Source organism: Nicotiana attenuata, unplaced genomic scaffold, assembly GCF_001879085.1.
Source record: "Nicotiana attenuata strain UT unplaced genomic scaffold, NIATTr2, whole genome shotgun sequence".
Taxonomy (NCBI): Eukaryota; Viridiplantae; Streptophyta; class Magnoliopsida; order Solanales; family Solanaceae; genus Nicotiana; species Nicotiana attenuata.
In genome coordinates this window covers 461701-480202 of record NW_017670621.1, presented here as the reverse complement: position 1 = coordinate 480202, position 18502 = coordinate 461701, and the positions used below count along the sequence as shown (strand labels likewise).

At 42.0% G+C, this 18502-nt stretch overlaps 1 long non-coding RNA gene across 1 annotated transcript; it reads right to left on the bottom strand.

Annotated features, from left to right (window-relative positions):
* Nucleotides 1-13494: 13494 nt before the first annotated feature.
* LOC109241600 lies at nucleotides 13495-14726 on the bottom strand. Its single transcript, XR_002070258.1, has 3 exons — nucleotides 14610-14726; nucleotides 14347-14507; nucleotides 13495-13535 (listed from the first exon to the last, which is right to left on the bottom strand). It is a non-coding gene; the product is annotated as an uncharacterized LOC109241600 (long non-coding RNA).
* Nucleotides 14727-18502: the final 3776 nt, after the last annotated feature.

The window sequence follows — 18502 nt, the reverse complement described above, 5'->3', positions numbered from 1 at the left end:
ATCGATATATTACGCGCAACCTTCCTTTAACTTTCTACCACTATAGATTTCCTTTAGTGCCTTCTCAGTTGTCTTTAAACATAAGCAATTACTTTTCCTAGTCGTTCTGCTAATTGTTGCATTGACACTTTGCTTATCTTGGCGCTCACGAATACTAGAATTCCTTGTAACCCATATGATCTCGAATATCACTTACTTCCCGTTCATTAGTCACGATAGGTGCCACTTTCTTATGGAGTGCATACAATGTTGGAGTGAGACTGTTTCTACATGACCATTTCTTCATCAAGTTACTATGCTTAGGTTGAAGCCTTCTTCCTTATTTCCTCAGCTAGTTGTGATGACCCAAAAGGTCATCACTTGTTAGAAATAAATTCTGTGATCCGAGGCCTTAAAACCTTCCTTTTGTTTCAGCTCGATTTGCGTGCACAGTTCGGGCGTGTATCCGGAAAGCCATTATGTGAAAATCTGTGGATAATAATAAATATTTGCTTTTAGAATGAATTTAGGTCGACTTTGGTCAACATTCGGGTAAACGGACCCGGACCCGTGATTTGACTGTCCCGGAGGGTCCGTAGGAAAATATGGGACTTGGGCGTATGCCCGAAATCAAATTCCGAGGTCCCATGCTCGAGAAATGAATTTTTAAAGAAAATTGTTTTCTGGAACATATAAGGGTTCTTGGAAAAGAAAGATGTTTGAAATTGATGGTACTGGGCCCGTATTTTAGTTCCGAAGCTCGATACAAGTTTGAAATAATAATTTGGTTGAATCTGGAAAATTTGGTAAAGATCGGAATTCGTTTGGTATAAAACGGACTTAAAGTTGAGAAATTGGAAATTTTGGTGTTCTTGGATGATTTCATGAAATTGGGGTTTAATTAATAGTTGTTGATGTTATTTTGATGATTTGATGGCACGAGCAAGTCCGTGTGATGTTCTTAGACTCGCGTGCATGTTTGGTTTGGAGCCCCGAGGGCTCGGGTGAGTTTTGGATAGGCCACGAAGTGAGTTTAGCCAACGGTGGAGCTCCGCGGCCGCAACCCCTTTTTATACGGTCCGCGGCGAGGGTCTGAGAGGAGTATATAAACGGGACTTTTCAGTTATTTTACAATTTTCAGAAACCTAAAACATAAAGGGCGATTTTTCAAGCCCTCTTTCTTTCCCCAAAACACATGTAAGTGATTTTAAACTCATTTCTTTTACTTCTTAACTTCTTTTTACAAGATATCATCCTAGAATCTAGGGTTTTTATGGTGGAAATGGGAATTTTGGGTAAAACCTAAGAATATTAAAATTTGGGGATTTAGACCTCAAATTGAGGTCGGACTCCAAAACTAATTATATATTTGGGTTCGTGGGTGAATAGGTAATCAGGTTTTGGTTCGAACCTCGGGTTTTGACCATGTGGGCCCGGGGTTGATTTTTGACTTTTTGGGAAAAACTTCAGAAAACCTATTTTCATGCATTAGAAATGATTCATTTAGCATTTATTGATATAGTTAAGTAACTTGTGGCTAGATACAAGCGAATTGGCGGTGGAATCAAGAGGTAAAGCGGTAGTTGAGGCTTGAATTGTGTTCGTGGCATCGAGGTAAGTGTTTGGTTTAACCTTAGCTTGAGGGATTAGGAGTTGTGTCCTAGTTTCTATGTGTTAATTGTTGAGAACGATGTAAGGCATGATGACGAGTATCTATATGTTGGTGTCAAGCATGCCCGTGAGTCTTATGCTATGATTAATATGACTCCGTTTTGTATTGTTCATGCCTTATTTGATATTTTTATTGTTGAACAAGGTTTGTTGAAGTAATTTTGGTAATTGAACGTCGAAGAGCATTGGCTCAAGTTGTGAAATGATTTGTGGAATTATTGTTGGCAATTGAACATTGAAGAGCGTTGGCTCAAGTTGTGAAATGAATTGTGGAGTTATTGTTGGCAATTGACATTATAGAGCATTAGCCCAAGTTGTGGATTAAGTTGTGAAGTAAATATGAAACAAAGAGAAGAGGATTATGATATTATCTCCCTTGCCGGGATGTTGCTGCTTTTAATGTTATCTCCCTTGCCGGGATGTTGTTACTTTTGATATTGTTTCCCTTGCCGGCATATGATTGTTGTATTGTTGTTCCCTTGCCGGGATTTTATTGTGACATTCATTTATTTCCTTGCCCTTATTGTTTGTGATTGTTATATGGGCGAGGAAGAGTGTTAAAGCCCGAAGGGTGATGCCGTGCATTGTTTTGGTGAGAGAGTGTTAAAGCACGAAGGGTGATGCCGTGCATAATATTTGTGAGAGAATGTTAATGCACGAAGGGTGATGCCATGCCGTATGATGTACCATTCCGCGCCTTTATACGAGTGATAATGCACGAAGGATCATTCTGTGCCATGATTATGTGAGCTAAAAGCACAAAGGGTGATGCCGTGCCGATTATATTGATATTTGGTGAGGACGAGAGTAAAAGCACGAAGGGTGATGCCGTGCACTTGTCTTGATTTTGTGATTATTGTTGATATTTGAGTTATGGTGTTTCTTCACGGTTATTTATTTGTTTTCTGTTTTACTTGATTTCCCCGCAGCATGTCTCTCTCCCCCTGTTACTTTAAATTGTAAATTTCTGCTTTTATTTTTTTGCTGTATATTTTTCAATTGCACCGGTTTACTTGGTTGTCTGGTCCTAGCCTCGTCACTACTTCGCCGAGGTTACGCTAGGAACTTACCAGCACATGGGGTCGGTTGTGCTGATACTACACTCTGCACTCTTATGTACAGATCTCGGTGCTGTAGCTTTCGGACCGCAGTGAGGTTCCTCTTTCATGTTCATCAAGCGACCCGAGGTTGTCCTGCAGGCGTTCGCGGGCCTTAGCGTCTCCTTCTATCTTTTCATTCTGTTTCTTTCATGTATTTCAGAGACAGTGTTGTTTTAATCTTTCAGACCTTTATTTGTAGTATTCCTAGACAGTCTGTAAAATTGTGACACCAGTCTTGGGTAGTTTTGTTATGGATTGGTATTGGTAGTATTATTAAAACATTGCAATTCAGTCTTCCGCTTATTAAATTCTATTGTTTATTAAATGTTGGTTCTTAATTGTTAACCGATTAAAATGAAAACAAGGTAAATAATTCAATTGGTTGGCTTGCTTAGCTTTTACTAGTAGGTGCCATCACGACTCCCGAGGGTGTAAAATCCGGATCGTGACAAGTTGGTATCAGAGCTCTAGGTTACATAGGTCTCACAATTCACGTACGGAGACGTCTGTATTTATCCCCCAGAGGCTACAGAGTTAGGAACAATTTCACATCTATTCTTTCCTGTCGTGCAGTTTGGTTTCTCAATGCTAATTGAATTCCTACTATGTTCTTTCGTAGATGGCGAGAACACGCGTTTCCTCATCCATTGATCAGCAGCCCGAGCCCCCAGCAGCAGCTCCTACGAGGGGCAGGGGGCGGGGCCGAGGCAGGGGAAGAGCTCAGCCCAGAGCAGCAGCACTAGCGGCGGAGCCTCGAGTTGAGTTTGACGATGAGGTTCCGACCCAGGCAGTTCCGGTGGGCCCAGCTCAGGTCCCAAAGGGGTTCATTGATACCCTAGTACTCCAGGATGCTCTGGTCCGTCTAGTGGGCCTTATGGAAAGTGTCACCCGAGAAGGCTTGCTTCCTGTAGCACCAGCCGTCTCTCTGGCTGGAGGAGGAGCCCAGACTCCTGCTACTCGCACTCCGGAGCAGATGGCTCCCCAGTTTAAGACTCCAGCAGCTCAACCAGTTGGAGCAGTTCAGCTGGGTGTGGTAGCTCAGACCGGTGACGGAGCAGCTATGTCTGTTGATGCCTTGTGGAGATTGGACAGGTTCACCAAGCTCTTCACTACCACTTTCAACGATGCATCTTTTAAGGATCCCCAGGATTATTTAGATAGCTGTCGTGAGGTTCTCAGGAACATGGGGATAGTGGAGACCAATGGGGTGGACTTTGCTGCTTTTCGCTTATCTGGATCCGCCAAGACTTGATGGAGAGATTATTGTTTGGCTAGACCAGCTGGGTCACCAGCTTTGATTTGGATCAGTTTTCTCAGTTGTTTTTGGAGAAGTTTCATCCTATCACTCAGAGGGAGAGCTATCGGAGGCAGTTTGAGCGTCTCCAGCAGGGTTCTATGACAGTTACTTAGTACGAGACCAGGTTTGCTGATTTGGCCCGTCATGCTCTTCTCATACTTCCCGCTGAGAGAGAGAGAGAGAGAGAGAGAGGAGGTTCATTGAGGGACTCATTCAGCCTATTCGACTTCAGATGGCCAAGGAGATGAGGAGTGAGATTTCCTTTCAGAATGCGACCAATGTGGCCAGGAGGGTTGAGATGGTTTTATCACAGGGAGGTGGTCAGGGGTCTGGCAAAAGGCCTCGTCATTCAGGCAGATTCAGTGGTGCCTCGTCTGGAGGCAGGGATTCATTGGGTAGAGGCCATCCTCATAGGCCTTTTCAGTCAGCACTTCAAGCTTCTCACGGTGCTCCAGGTCGCCGTGGTTCTCACATGCAGTACTCTGATCAGCAGTCCTATATTTCATCGCTAGCTCCTATCAGTGCACCGCCGCTCCAGAGTTTTTGGGGTGGTCATTCAGGTCGTCAGGGTCAGCAGTCTCAGCAGCCGAGGGCTTGTTATACTTGTGGTGATACAGGGCATATTGCTAGATTTTTCCCTCGAGCATCGAGCAGATCTCAGCATCAGGGTTCCCGTGCCATGGTTCAGGCACCGAGTGTTCCACAGCCTGCTCAGCCAGCCTGAGGTGGAGGTAGAGGTGGTAGAGGTGGTGGTAGAGGTATTAGAGGTGGAGGTCAGGCCGCTAGAGGTAGAGGCCAGCCAGCAGCAGCCCGTCCCAGAGATATAGTGCAGAGTGGTGGGGCCCAGCCCCGGAGTTATGCTCTTCCAGCCAGGCCTGAGGCTGAGGCTTCCGATGCAGTTATCACAGGTATGGTTCTGGTTTGTAGTAGGAATGCTTCAGTGCTATTTGATCCAGGGTTTACATACTCTTATGTGTCATCTTATTTTGCACCGTATCTGGTCATGCCGAGTTATTCTTTGAGTGCCCCTGTATATGTGTCTACACCGCTGGGTGATTCTATTGTGGTAGATCGTGTTCATTTTTCTTGTGTAGTTGTGATTGGGGGGTCTTGAGACCCGAGTAGATTTGTTATTGTTGGACATGGTTGATTTTGATGTCATATTGGGGATGGACTGGTTATCACCCTACCACGCTATCTTGGACTGTCATGCCAAGACTGTGACCTTAGCCTTACCGGGTTTACCTCGTCTTGAGTGGAGAGGGACTCCTGGTCATTCTACCCGTCGTGTTATCTCATATGTGAAGACTTGGCGTATGGTCGAGAAGGGGTGTTTGGCCTATTTGGCATATGTTCGTGATTCTAGTGCTGAGGTTCCTTCTATGGATTTTATGCCTGTTGTTCGTGAGTTTCCTGAGGTTTTCCCTTCAGACCTGCCGGGTATGCCACCCGACTGGGATATTGACTTTTGCATTGATTTGGCTCCGGGCACTCAGCCCATTTCTATTCCGCTGTATTGTATGGCCCCGCCTGAGTTGAATGAATTGAAGGAGCAGTTGCAAGACTTGCTTGATAAAGGCTTCATTAGACCTAGTGTCTCGCCTTGGGGTGCGCCGGTGTTGTTCGTTAAAAAGAAGGACGGATCGATGAGGATGTGTATAGATTATCGGCAATTGAACAAGGTCACAATCAAGAATAAGTACCCATTGCCGAGGATTGATGATTTGTTTGACCAACTTCAGGTTTCCCAAGTGTTTTCTAAGATCGACTTGAGATCCGACTACCATCAGTTGAGGATTAGGGCATCTGATGTCCCTAAGACAGCTTTGCGCACTCGGTACGGGCATTATGAGTTCTTGGTGATGTCATTCAGATTGACAAGTGCCCTAACAGCTTTCATGGATTTGATGAACCGAGTGTTCAGGCCTTACTTGGATTCGTTCGTGATAGTCTTCATTGATGATATTTTGATTTATTCCCGCAGCTGGGGGGAGCATGAGTAGCATTTGAGAGTGGTTCTTCAGACCCTGAGAGATAGTCAGTTGTATGCTAAGTTTTCGAAGTATGAGTTCTGGTTGATTTCAGTTGCATTCTTGGTTCACGTTGTATCAGCAGAGGGTATTCAGGTGGATCCGAAGAAGATCGAGGCAGTCAAGAACTGGCCTCGACCCACATCAGCTACAGAGATCCGTAGTCTCTTGGGTTTGGCAGGCTACCGTCGGTTCGTGGAGGGGTTTTCATCTATTGCAGCCCCGATGACCAGGTTGACTCGGAAGGGTGCCCAGTTCAGGTGGTCGGATGAGTGCGAGGCAAGGTTTTAGAAGCTCAAGACAGCTTTGACTACGGCGCCAGTGTTGGTTATGCCCATAGGTTTAGGGCCATATACAGTTTATTGTAACGCATCTTGTATTGGACTTGGCACGGTGTTGATGCAGGATAACAAGGTCATTGCTTATGCTTCGCGGCAGTTGAAGATTCATGAGAAGAATTACCCAGTTCATGATTTGGAGCTAGCAGCCATTGTTCACGCGCTGAAGATTTGGAGGCACTATCTATATGGCGTGTCATGTGAGGTGTTCACAGATCACAAGAGTCTACAGTATTTGTTCAAGCAAAAGGAGCTAAATTTGAGGCAGAGGAGGTGGTTGGAGCTATTGAAAGACTATGATATGATCATCTTATATCATTCGGGGAAGGCCAATGTAGTGGCCGATGCATTGAGTAGGAAGTCAGCCAGCATGGGCAGCCTTGCATATATTCCGGTCGGTGAGAGATTGCTTGCTTTGTATGTTCAGGCTTTGGCCAATCAGTTCGTGAGGTTGGATGTCTCTGAGCCCAGCCGTGTGTTAGCTTGCACAGTAACTCATTCTTCATTATTTGAGCTCATACGAGATCGGCAGTATGATGATCCCCATTTGTGTGTCCTAAAGGACGCGGTGCAACACAGTGGTGCCAAGCAGGTCACAGTGGGAGATGATGGAGTTTTGAGGATGCAGAGTCGTGTTTGTGTGCCTAATGTGGATGGACTTCGAGAGTTGATTCTAGAGGAGGCCCACAGTTCCCAGTACTCTATTCATCCGCGCGCCGCCAATATCTATCAAGATTTGCATCAGCATTATTGGCGGAGAAGGATGAAGAAGGATATTGTTGCGTATGTGGCTCGGTGTTTGAATTGCCAGCAGGTAAAGTACGAGTATCAGAGACCTGGTGGTTTGTTCCAGAAGATTCAGATTCCTGAGCGGAAGTGGGAGCGTATCACTATGGACTTCGTTGTTGGACTCCCACGGACTCAGAGGATGTTCGACGGAGTATGGATTATTGTTGATAGGCTAACCAAGTCAGCGCATTTCATTCCTGTGGCGGTTTCTTATTCTTCTAAGAGGTTAGTTGAGATCTATATCTAGGAGATTGTTCGCCTTCATGATGTGCCCGTGTCTGTCATATCGAACCGAGGTACGCAGTTTACCTCACATTTCTAGAGGGCAGTTTAGCGTAAATTGGGCACACTGGTTGAGTTGAGCACAACATTTCATCCTCAGACGGACGGGCAGTCCAAGCGTACTATTCAGATTTTGGAGGATATGCTTCGGGCTTCTATTATTGACTTTGGAGGCTCGTGGGATCAGTTTTTGCCTTTAGCGGAGTTTGCCTACAACAACAGTTACCAGTCGAGCATTTAGATGGCTCCTTATGAGGCTTTATATGGTAAGAGGTATCAGTCGCCGATTGTGTGGTTTGAGCCGGTAGAGGCTCGATTGTTGGGTACGGATCTAGTACAGGATGCCTTGGAAAAGGTCAGGATCATTCAGGATAGGCTTCGTACAACTCAGTCCAGGCAAAAGGGTTATGCCGACCGTAAGGTTTGTGATATGGCATTCATGGTCGGCGAGCGGGTGTTGCTTCGGGTGTCGCCTATGAAGGGCGTGATGGGATTCGGTAAGAGGGGCAAGCATAGCCTTAGGTTCATTGGCCCATTTGAGATTCTTGATCGAGTGGGGGAAGTGGCTTACAGACTTATGTTGCCGCCGAGTTTATCAGCCGTGCATCCAATGTTTCACGTGTCCATGCTTCGGAAGTATCACGGCGATCCATCCCATGTGTTAGATTTCAGCACTGTACAGTTGGACAAGGACTTGTCGTATGAGGAGGAACCGGTGGCTATTCTAGACCGGCGGGTTCGTAAGTTGAGATCGAAGAGTTTCCCTTCTGTTCAGGTTCAGTAGAGAGGTCAGCTTGCTGAGGCATCGACCTGGGAGTCCGAGTCCGATATGCGGAGCCGATATCCCCATCTTTTCTCCGACTCAGGTACTTTCTTCGTATGTCCCTTCGAGGACGAACGGTTGTTTTAGAGGTGGAGAATGTGATGACCCAAAAGGTCATCACTTGTTTTAGACATAAATTCTATGATCCGAGGCCTTAAAGCCTCCCTTTTGTTTCACCTCGATTTGCGTGCGCAGTCCGGACGTGTATCTGGAAAGCCATTATGTCAAAATCTGTGAAAAATAATAAAATTTTGCTTTTAAAATGAATTTAGGTTGACTTCGGTCAACATTTCAGGTAAACAGTCTCAGACCCGTGATTGACGGTCCCAGAGGGCCCCTAGGAAAATATGGGACTTGGGTGCATGCCCGGAATCGAATTCCGAGGTCCCAAGCCCGAGAAATGAATTTTTAAAGAAAATTGTTTTCTAGAATATATAAGGGTTCTTGGAAATGAAAGATGTTTGAAATTGATGGTACCGTGCACGTATTTTGATTCCGGAGCCCGATACAAGTTTGAAATAATAATTTGGTTGAATCTATAAAATTTGGTAAATATCGGAATTGTTTGGTATAAAACGGACTTAAAGTTGAGAAATTGGAAATTTTGGTGTTCTTGGATGATTTCATGAAATTGGGGTTTAATTCATAGTTGTTTATGCTATTTTGATGATTTGATGGCACGAGCAAGTCTGTTTGATGTTTTTTGACTCGCGTGCATGTTTGGTTTGGAGCCCCGAGGGCTCGGGTGAGTTTTCGATAGGCCACGAAATGAGTTTAGACTTATAACATAGCTGTTGCAGGTTTAGAGAAGTTGCTGATCTCTGAACCAGGCTCCGCGGTCCGCAATGGTTTCTCGCAACCGCGACCACGGTGGGATTTATGCGGTCCGCGGAAGAGCAAGGCCAAGCCTCCACGACCGCGCTCGATATCTTTCGGTCCATCGTGGAGCTTCGCGGCCGCAACCCCTTTTTATGCGGTCCGCGGTGAGGGTCTGAGAGGAGTATATAAACGGGACTTTTCAGTTATTTTACCATTTTCAGAAACCTAAAACATAAAGGGCGATTTTTCAAGAACTCTTTCTTTCCCCAAAACACATGTAATTGCTTTTATACTCATTTCTTTCACTTCTTACCTTTTTTTACAAGATTTCATCCTAGAATCTAGGGTTTTCATGGTGGAATTGGGAATTTTGGGTAAAACCTAAGAATATTGAAATTTGGGGATTTAGACCTCAAATTGAGGTCGGATTCCAAAACCAATTATATATTTGGGTTCGTGGGTGAATGGGTAATCGGATTTTGGTTCGAACCTCGGGTTTTGACCATGTGGGCCCGGGGTCGATTTTTGACTTTTTGGGAAAAACATCAGAAAACCTATTTTCATGCATTAGAAATGATTCATTTAGCATTTATTGATATAGTTAAGTAACTTGTTGCTAGATACAAGCAATTTGGTAGTGGAATCAAGAGGTAAAGTGGTAGTTGAGGCTTGAATTGTGTTCGTGGCATCGAGGTAAGTGTTTTGTTTAACCTTAGCTTGATGGATTAGGAGTTGTGTCCTATTTGGTATGTGTTAATTGTTGAGTACGACGTATAGGCATGGTGACGAGTATCTATACGTTGGTGTCAAGCATGCCCGTGAGTCTGATGCTATGATTAATATGACTCCGTTTTGTATTGTTCATGCCTTATGTGATATTTTTATTGTTGAACAAGGCTTGTTGAAGTAATTTTGGTAATTGAACATCAAAGAGCGTTGGCTCAAGTTGTGAAATGAATTGTGGAGTTATTGTTGGCAATTGACATTGTAGAGCATTGGCTCAACTTGTGGATTAAGTTGTGAAGTAAATGTGAAACAAAGAGAAGAGGATTATGATATTATCTCCCTTGCCGGGATGTTGCTGCTTTTAATGTTATCTCACTTGTCAGGATATTGTTGCTTTTGTTATTGTTTCCCTTGCCGGGATATGATTGTTGTATTATTGTTCCCTTGTCGGGATTTTATTGTGACATTCATTTACTTCCTTGCCCTTATTGTTTGTGATTGGTGTTTGGGTGAGGAAGAGTGTTAAAGCATGAAGGGTGATGCCGCACATTGTTTTGGTGAGAGAGTGTTAAAGCACGAAGGGTGATGCCGTACATGATATTTGTGAGAGAGTGTTAATGCACGAAAGGTGATGCCGTGCCGCACGATGTACTATTCCGTGCCTTTATATAAGTGATAATGTATAAAGGATCATTCCGTGCCATGATTATGTGAGTTAAAAGCACGAAGGGTGATGTCGTGCCGATTATATTGATATTTGGTGAGGACAAGAGTAAAAGCACGAAGGGTGATGCCGTGCACTTGTCTTGATTTTCTAATTATTGTTGATATTTGAGTTATGGTGTTTCTTCACGGTTATTTATTTGTTTTCTGTTGTTACTTGATTTCCCCGCAACATGTCTCCCTCCCCCTGTTACTTTTAAATTGTAAAATTCTGTTTTTATTTTTCCGCTGTATATGATTCAATTGCACAGGCTTACTTGGTAGTCTGGTCCTAGCCTCGTCAGTACTTCGCCGAGGTTAGACTAGGCACTTACCAGCACATGGGGTCGGTTGTGCTGAGACTACACTCTGCAGTCTTTTGTGCAGATCCCGGTGCTGTAGCTTTCGGACTGCAGTGAGGTTCATGTTTCCAGTTCATCAGGCGACCCGAGGTAGTCCTGCAGTCGTCCGCGGGCCTTGGCGTCTCCTTCTATCTTTTCATTTTGTTTCTTTCATGTATTTTAGAGACATTGTCATTTTAATCTTTCATACCTTTATTTGTAGTATCCCTGGACAGTCTGTAAAATTGTGACACCAGTCTTGGGTAGTATTGTTATGGATTGGTATTGGTAGTATTATTAAAACATTGGAATTCAATCTTCCGCTTATTAAATTCTGCTGTTTATTAAATGTTGGTTCTTAATTGTTAACGGATTAAAATGGAAACAAGGTAAATAATTCAATTGGTTGGCTTGCCTAGCTTTCACTAGTCAGCACCATCACGACTCCCAAGGGTGGGAAATCCGGGTCGTGACTCTAGTCTTCCATTCTAGTACTTAGGGAAGGCCCTCTGACTCTTGTAAAGTTGCGAGCTTATTACATCGTATAATCGATGGAATTTTTGATTTTTTCCTCGCCTCTAATTATCCTTATTTACTTACCTCCACGCCCTTGTGCTTGTACAGTTGCTTCTGAACTGATATTTTGACTGTCTTCCCAGTGGAACTCTCTTTTATTTTCGTAATGCTCATATAGTACCTTTAACTACCCCAACTCCTATCATAACATTTCTCAAGGATCATTATGTCATAACTGCAAGGCTGAATTCACTATATTAGGTTTCACTATGTGTATCTTGCACGACCTGCTAATTTGTGTGTATCCTCTCATCTAGCCATAATTAGGCTCTTCCTGAATCAACTACTAACTACTCGTCGGTCCATTCTGATATTTATATTCCGCGTAATCTCTCTTAGGATATGTCCTTTGACTTAACTTACCTCTCGCACCGTCTCCTTATGTATCAAGTATTCATTCTCACTTATTTATCAATATCATCCTGGTCAGGAACCCTTACTACCTCTCCCTGCCGTCGTGTTTGCGTAATGTTCTGGAGTCGTAACCTATCTGTGGGATCTAAATAACTGAAATCTCATCCATTTCTCATTTTTACTGCATTCTTCCTTTACTATTTCACAGTTACCTGAACCATATAACTCTTGCTTAATACCATATAACACCATCTTCCCCCCTCTCTTCATTTTTTGCGTCTTTTCACATATTCACTGACTCTTACTCGCCTTGTGGTAACCCTTCTGTACCAAGGATAATGCAATTTCTTACTCATGAGTGTGACACCTAGTGTAACTGGCACACTTAGTCTGTTAAGCTTAACTCTACTCACAATGCTTGCTTTAGGGAAGCGTCTTCTTGAATGACCTTTAAAGGTTATTTTTCCATTGTCCATTCTATATTGTTGGAACGCGATCTCTAAAATTCTCACGATTCCGACTATTATCAAATCCTTATGTCCCTAACTTATGTTCTGTTTATCTTGTTCACTAGCCTATAGTCGTTTCTATTACTCCGGGGTCTATCTTTTCCTTCTGGTAATTTTGAAGTCACCAACTTATTTCTTGAATATGAGGATATGACTTTATGGCTTATGCTCTTTTATTTTTTCAAGGCCCGTCTCCTCTTGTCTTTCCCTTAACTTGACTATACACTCTGTCATCATGTCATATTTTGATTTACTGTTATCACTCATTTATCACTTCTTACTAATAATGCTTCATTTACTTTCTTCTTATTCTCCTGCTAATATTTCTGTATATTACTTTATTCTGAAAACTTCAACAAAACATTCTTTAACTTTTAGCTCCCGTTGCTTCATCTCACTAGCTCTTCGGGTCGCCTACTATTCTCTTTGTACTACAGGCGGGAGCCATACAAAGGTAAATATTTATTCCCTTTAGGATTCCAGTGCCAATTTACTTAATTGTTTTTTCTTGGAATTCTAGTATTTCATATCTAAATGTACTATTCTAGAGTGCACCATCGAGGTGTCTCACAAGGAGAACTATTCCGACATTTGCAATATCCTTAGAAAATTTCAGCTAATGCTAAAAATCCATTAACCATTTTGGGTTACTCTATCCCCAGCTGGATATTGATATCCCATCCTTTTCTTAAACTATGTCTGTTAGCTCCCATATGGCATAACTGAGATGGGTGTGGCCACATTTAATCTCTTACCAACTGTCATTCTAGATGTAGGTGTCACGCCCGAACCTGAGGAGGCGTGGCTGGCACCCAGTGCCGCACTGGCCCGAGCGAACCGCTCTGTAACTCATTTGTTTTTCTTTTGTAACTATCATGGGTCAACATGGCCATAACTCATAATGTACAATTATAAGTGGAAAACACTGTATCGCTGAACAATTTTTCTTAAAACATGAATACATATGGGCCGTTAAGGCCTCTGACATACTATACAAAATGAACCTCTGTCTACGAAGCCTCTAAGATTATTTGACATCAAATATGACAGGGTACCGGCCTATCCATAAGTCTGTAGCAAAACTCTGACACGATGACTCGTAGATTCGGCTGCACTCCGAATGAGGTGGAGTCTTACCGGTCCTTCGATGAATGCCAATCTCGTCTACTATAAGGGCTCGTCAAGCTGATTGTCTATACCTGCAGGCATGAATGCAGCGTCCCCAAAAAAGGACGTCAGTACGAATAATGTACTGAGTATGTAAGGCAGAACTAAAATATAAATAGTAAGTCAATATTAATTAACGACATATAAGAATCAACCTGAATCTCTGAAGTGCCACCTTATCTACATACTTAACATACTCATATATATATACATATATATATATATATGTATATATATATATATATATATATATATATATATATATATATATAAACAATGCTTCTCTTTGAGACTATTATCCATATCCTATGATGCAAAACTGCCAAACTAATCAGTGGTAACTGCCGGACCGGCCGTCGCACGGCGGTAAATGTATGGCTGCCCAACCGGTGGTAAAAAATAAAATTTAACTGCCCAATCGGTGGTAACTGCCCGACCGGCCGTAGCCCGGTGGTAAATGCATGTCTGCCCAACCGGCCGTAGCATGGTGGTAAATCAAGATGCATGACTGCCGAACCGGCCGTAGCAAGGTGATAAACACGTAACTGCCCAACCGGCCGTAGCACGGTGGTAAAGGCATGACTGTCCGACCGGCCGTAGCTCGGTGGTAAATGCATATGCATGAAGATGCATGTATTACTTTATTACAAACATTAACATCTTTATCAAATACCTCAATATGAAACTAGATACATACTTAGACATGCTTGAATATCACTTTACGGAAATGAATAACGTATACATCCTTAACTGCTAAGAGTAGAACCACTTATGGAATATCATTACGTGTACGTATCGTTATTTGAATCATGCCAATAGAAAGAAGGACTAGACTTAACATACCTGAGCCGATTTTCTTAACAATCCCCTGACACCCATCTTTTGTGATAAAACACGTAACGACAGATCGAAGTTGGGGAAAATCCATATGATATTCTTGACCACTCGAACCCGGTGCGATGAGGCTCCTTGTGATCCTAGATTTGCCGCTTGAGAAATGATTCCTGAGGTTTCGAATAATGAGTGCAAGACACGGTCTAGCTTTTGTTGACAAACTTTTCCTTCGTATAGATATAAACTGATAAAAAGTAAAATAATCAACTTACTGGTATTTGCTAGGAATTCAGAGGGAATCCCGGGTTGTGTATTACGTTGCACAACTTTCGGAAAGATGTGCTGATCACCGTGTTACGTTCATTTTTTTCTTCTACAAAGATGAGAAACCGAACTAACAGAAACACCACAACAACTGCAATTCCCAGAATAATACCTACCAATTATGCTATTTCTTTTGTTTTTTATATCCACTCAATTTCCTATTATAACTTGGCCACATAACCTTCCTAACTATGCCACCTCATTAAGTAAACATAGGAGTCATATTTTCCTAAGGCATTTGCTGCCAAATTTCTAATATCCCAAGTGGATGTTACCCCTTATAGTTATCCTCAAATCTCACTTAAATATTTATCAACATAATTAAGAATTGTCTCAAATTATTTAAAATTCGACTTATTTTTAATACACTTTACATACCGTACTATTACGGTCATGTGGTACCATATAAAATAAATTCATACACTATTATTTCAATAAAACATGCATGTAAAAATATATATATTTTTTCAACTTATAATTTTCTTAATCTCATATAAAGAGTACAAATTTGCGTACACTTAATTCTTAAAATGGTAAAAAGATAACCTTCTTTTCTTGTGAAAAAAATAATTCATATCTTTACAATGAAGAAAATCTCATAAACTTTTCTCATATTATCTGTATAATTTAAAACATATTAGAAAGTAGTAATATTAATAACTACATAAAATCATATTTTTTTTCTTTACAAAAATGTTCCACTTAAAATACCGTATCAAATATATATAACGGTATTAATATTGTTATACTTACGGGGTGTAACAGTAGGCATCGTTGTATTTTAAATGAGATAGAATTGAGGAGTTTGAAATCTTACAACTGAGCTCTACCACACGATAAAGAGTAAGAAGAAAGAGTCACAATCCTAAATGTCCTGTAGCCTCTTTCTTGTAAGTGTGGTGTACAACAAACCCATAAACAAGACTCTACTAGACACTGCTTGTAGACTCCCTTGAACAAAACTGCTTTGATACAACTTTTGTCACGAGCTAAACCGCAGGGCCGCGACGGGCACCTGGTGCTTTACTCAACCGAGTACCAACGTAACATATCTTTTTTATCATACCATCATCGGTAAATGGCCGTCATGAGCTAACCATGATAAAACATATGGGAATACTAGATATAGGACGACCCAACATGATATAGAAACTTATACATGTGACATACGGGCATATAAGGGCGACATGGTCATTTGTATACTTAAAACATAGGCCGACAAGGTCATACAAGTATCCGTATACATGAAATCTGTCTACAAGACTCTAAGATTACATAAACGTCATAAAGGTTGGGACAGAGCCCCGCCATACAAAATAATGCATGTCCAATTCACATTGACCAAATAGGCAACTCTGGAGAAAGTGGAGTGTACCAACACCTTCTGCTGAGCTGATAGCCTACTAGGAGGACTGTCAACCTGTCTATCAGGACATGTGTGCATGAAATGCAGCGTCCCCGGGCAAAATGGACGTCAGTACAAATAAAGTACCGAGTATGTAAGGCATGAAAAGCAGTATATAATAGACATTAAAGAAACATGGAGTAAAAGACTCAACGTGTAAGTCTGAATAGCTTTGTGAATCATGAAACATTTATTATGTTATGCATATCTGTATAAATGTCATACCATGCATAGGTATATACGTACCTAACAGCATCACGCCGTTAAGGGCATCCCATCATATCATCTCAGCCACAATGGGCGAAATTAGCAATGTATACTAGCTGATCAAGTTGTGGTGCATATGTAATGCCATAACCTTTCCCCATACCCCATATACAAATAATATATGCGTATATAACACCATCTGGTCATGGTCAATGTAAATGTATAAAATAATGCAATACATAAGAAGTAAGTCAATAAGATCTCTCGGAATGTCATAGGATCAATATGCCTTCGGATAAACTTCATCAACTACGTATTATACTAGACCCAAGAACAGAGGATATAATAATTAGACACATGGGGAGTCAAGAACATAGGAACCCCTAGTACTTCTATGAATAGAGTCATTTATGAAAATTATGTGCTTGTTTGTTTTGTTTGTATCAGATGGAGAATACCAAAAGGAAAGAAGGGATAGCCTTAACACATCTTTGTCTGTTTCTTAACCACACAATGTCGGTTCAGCCCGTTAGTACTTCAATCTACAACAAACAACAAGGGACCATTGTTAAGCTTACGGAAGCTGGAACTCAACACAAATGAGTGGCTAGCTCGTCTACGAAATTTTGGACAGCACCTCCCTAAATTCTTTTCACTTTCCTCAAATCAAACAACAAGACCAACATGTCCAGAATGTCAACAAACAATATATATATAGCAAATATAACCTTATATTCATTACAATACATCACCAGAACAGTCCACATGATCCCACCCAACAACTAAGTTCTAACTTGCACTTTTCCTAGCCTTCTCTTCTTCCAAACACATCAACCACAATAGCAATGGTATTCTTAAGTTATTTATACTTATTTCCAACCGTAAAACATCAGGAATTAAACTCTAAAATAGTTTAGCAACTACAACACTTCTAAATGATGTTCAACCTACTTCACAAGTTCCCTTTATCAAATCAACTAGATATACAAAGATGATCTTAAATACAAATAGGATAAGTTAAACCTTACCTTGGCAATAAGAATACTCGTCCAACTAAGCTTTACTTCAAGCTCAAACAAGCTCCTTACCCCAAACAACAAAGTAGATAGATAACTAGGTGATCTTGATCTTCCAATAGAGAAATCATGTCACGACCCTAAACCCCAACCCGGTCGTGATGGCGCCTCTCGTGAAGACAAGGCCAGCCGACACATTTCCAATCCAGTCTTTAAGCAATTAATTAATAAGCATTACGTCTAAAACATGATATAAACTCAGAAGTAACAAAGACAATACAAAACAATACGCGGATTACAACCCAACTCAGCTCGATACCGGGGTGTCACTAGTCATGAGCATCTACTAACACTAAATACAACTGACAAAGTCTGAAATGTACTCAGTACAATCTAATAGAATGAAGAGAGAGAAAGCAGTGCTGCGAATGCCGACAACTACCTTGCTAAACTCCGACGACTATGCCTCCGATCAATCAATACCCACTACCGGGTCCAGAAAATACCTGAATCTGCACACAAGGTGCAGGGAGTAAAATGAGTACTGCCAACTCAGTGAGTAATCATCACAAATAAAGACTAAGTGATAAGAAATCACGAAAAGAGAATCAACATGCTGTATAGAAGCAGTTTCAAAATCCAGTAAGAAAGCAATGAAGCTGTAAAATCCTTTAAAACATCTTAGCTCAGTTTAAACTCCTTTGAAAATGACTTTTTCTACAGTTGCGCAAATGAATGCAGAACAACTAGTGCAGGTAAGCACAGAAATCCGCCCCTCGGGCACAAATGCACAATGAAGCAAGTAAATGATAGGCAATATCTCAGAACAGTACCAGCCCCTCGGGAAATCACATAGAACAGTATCAGCCCCTCGGGCTATATCTCACATCACACTGGGTACCCGCGCTCACTGGGGGTGTGCAGACTCCTGGAGGGGCCCCTTACGACCCAAGCGCAATATCAAGCCATCTCGTGGCATCATAAACAGGTCCTCGACCGCATATGAATATCAAGCCACCTCGTGGCGTACAAATCTCAGGCCCTCGGCCTCATAATCAAATCAGTGTATCACCGCTGCGGCGCGCAGCACGACCCAAAAGATATGTATCACCGCTGCGGCGTGCAGCCCGACCCAAAAGATATCCTCACAACACAGGCCCTCGGCCTTACTTAGTCAAAAATCACATATGCCTCTCGGGCAACAGTAAAACAA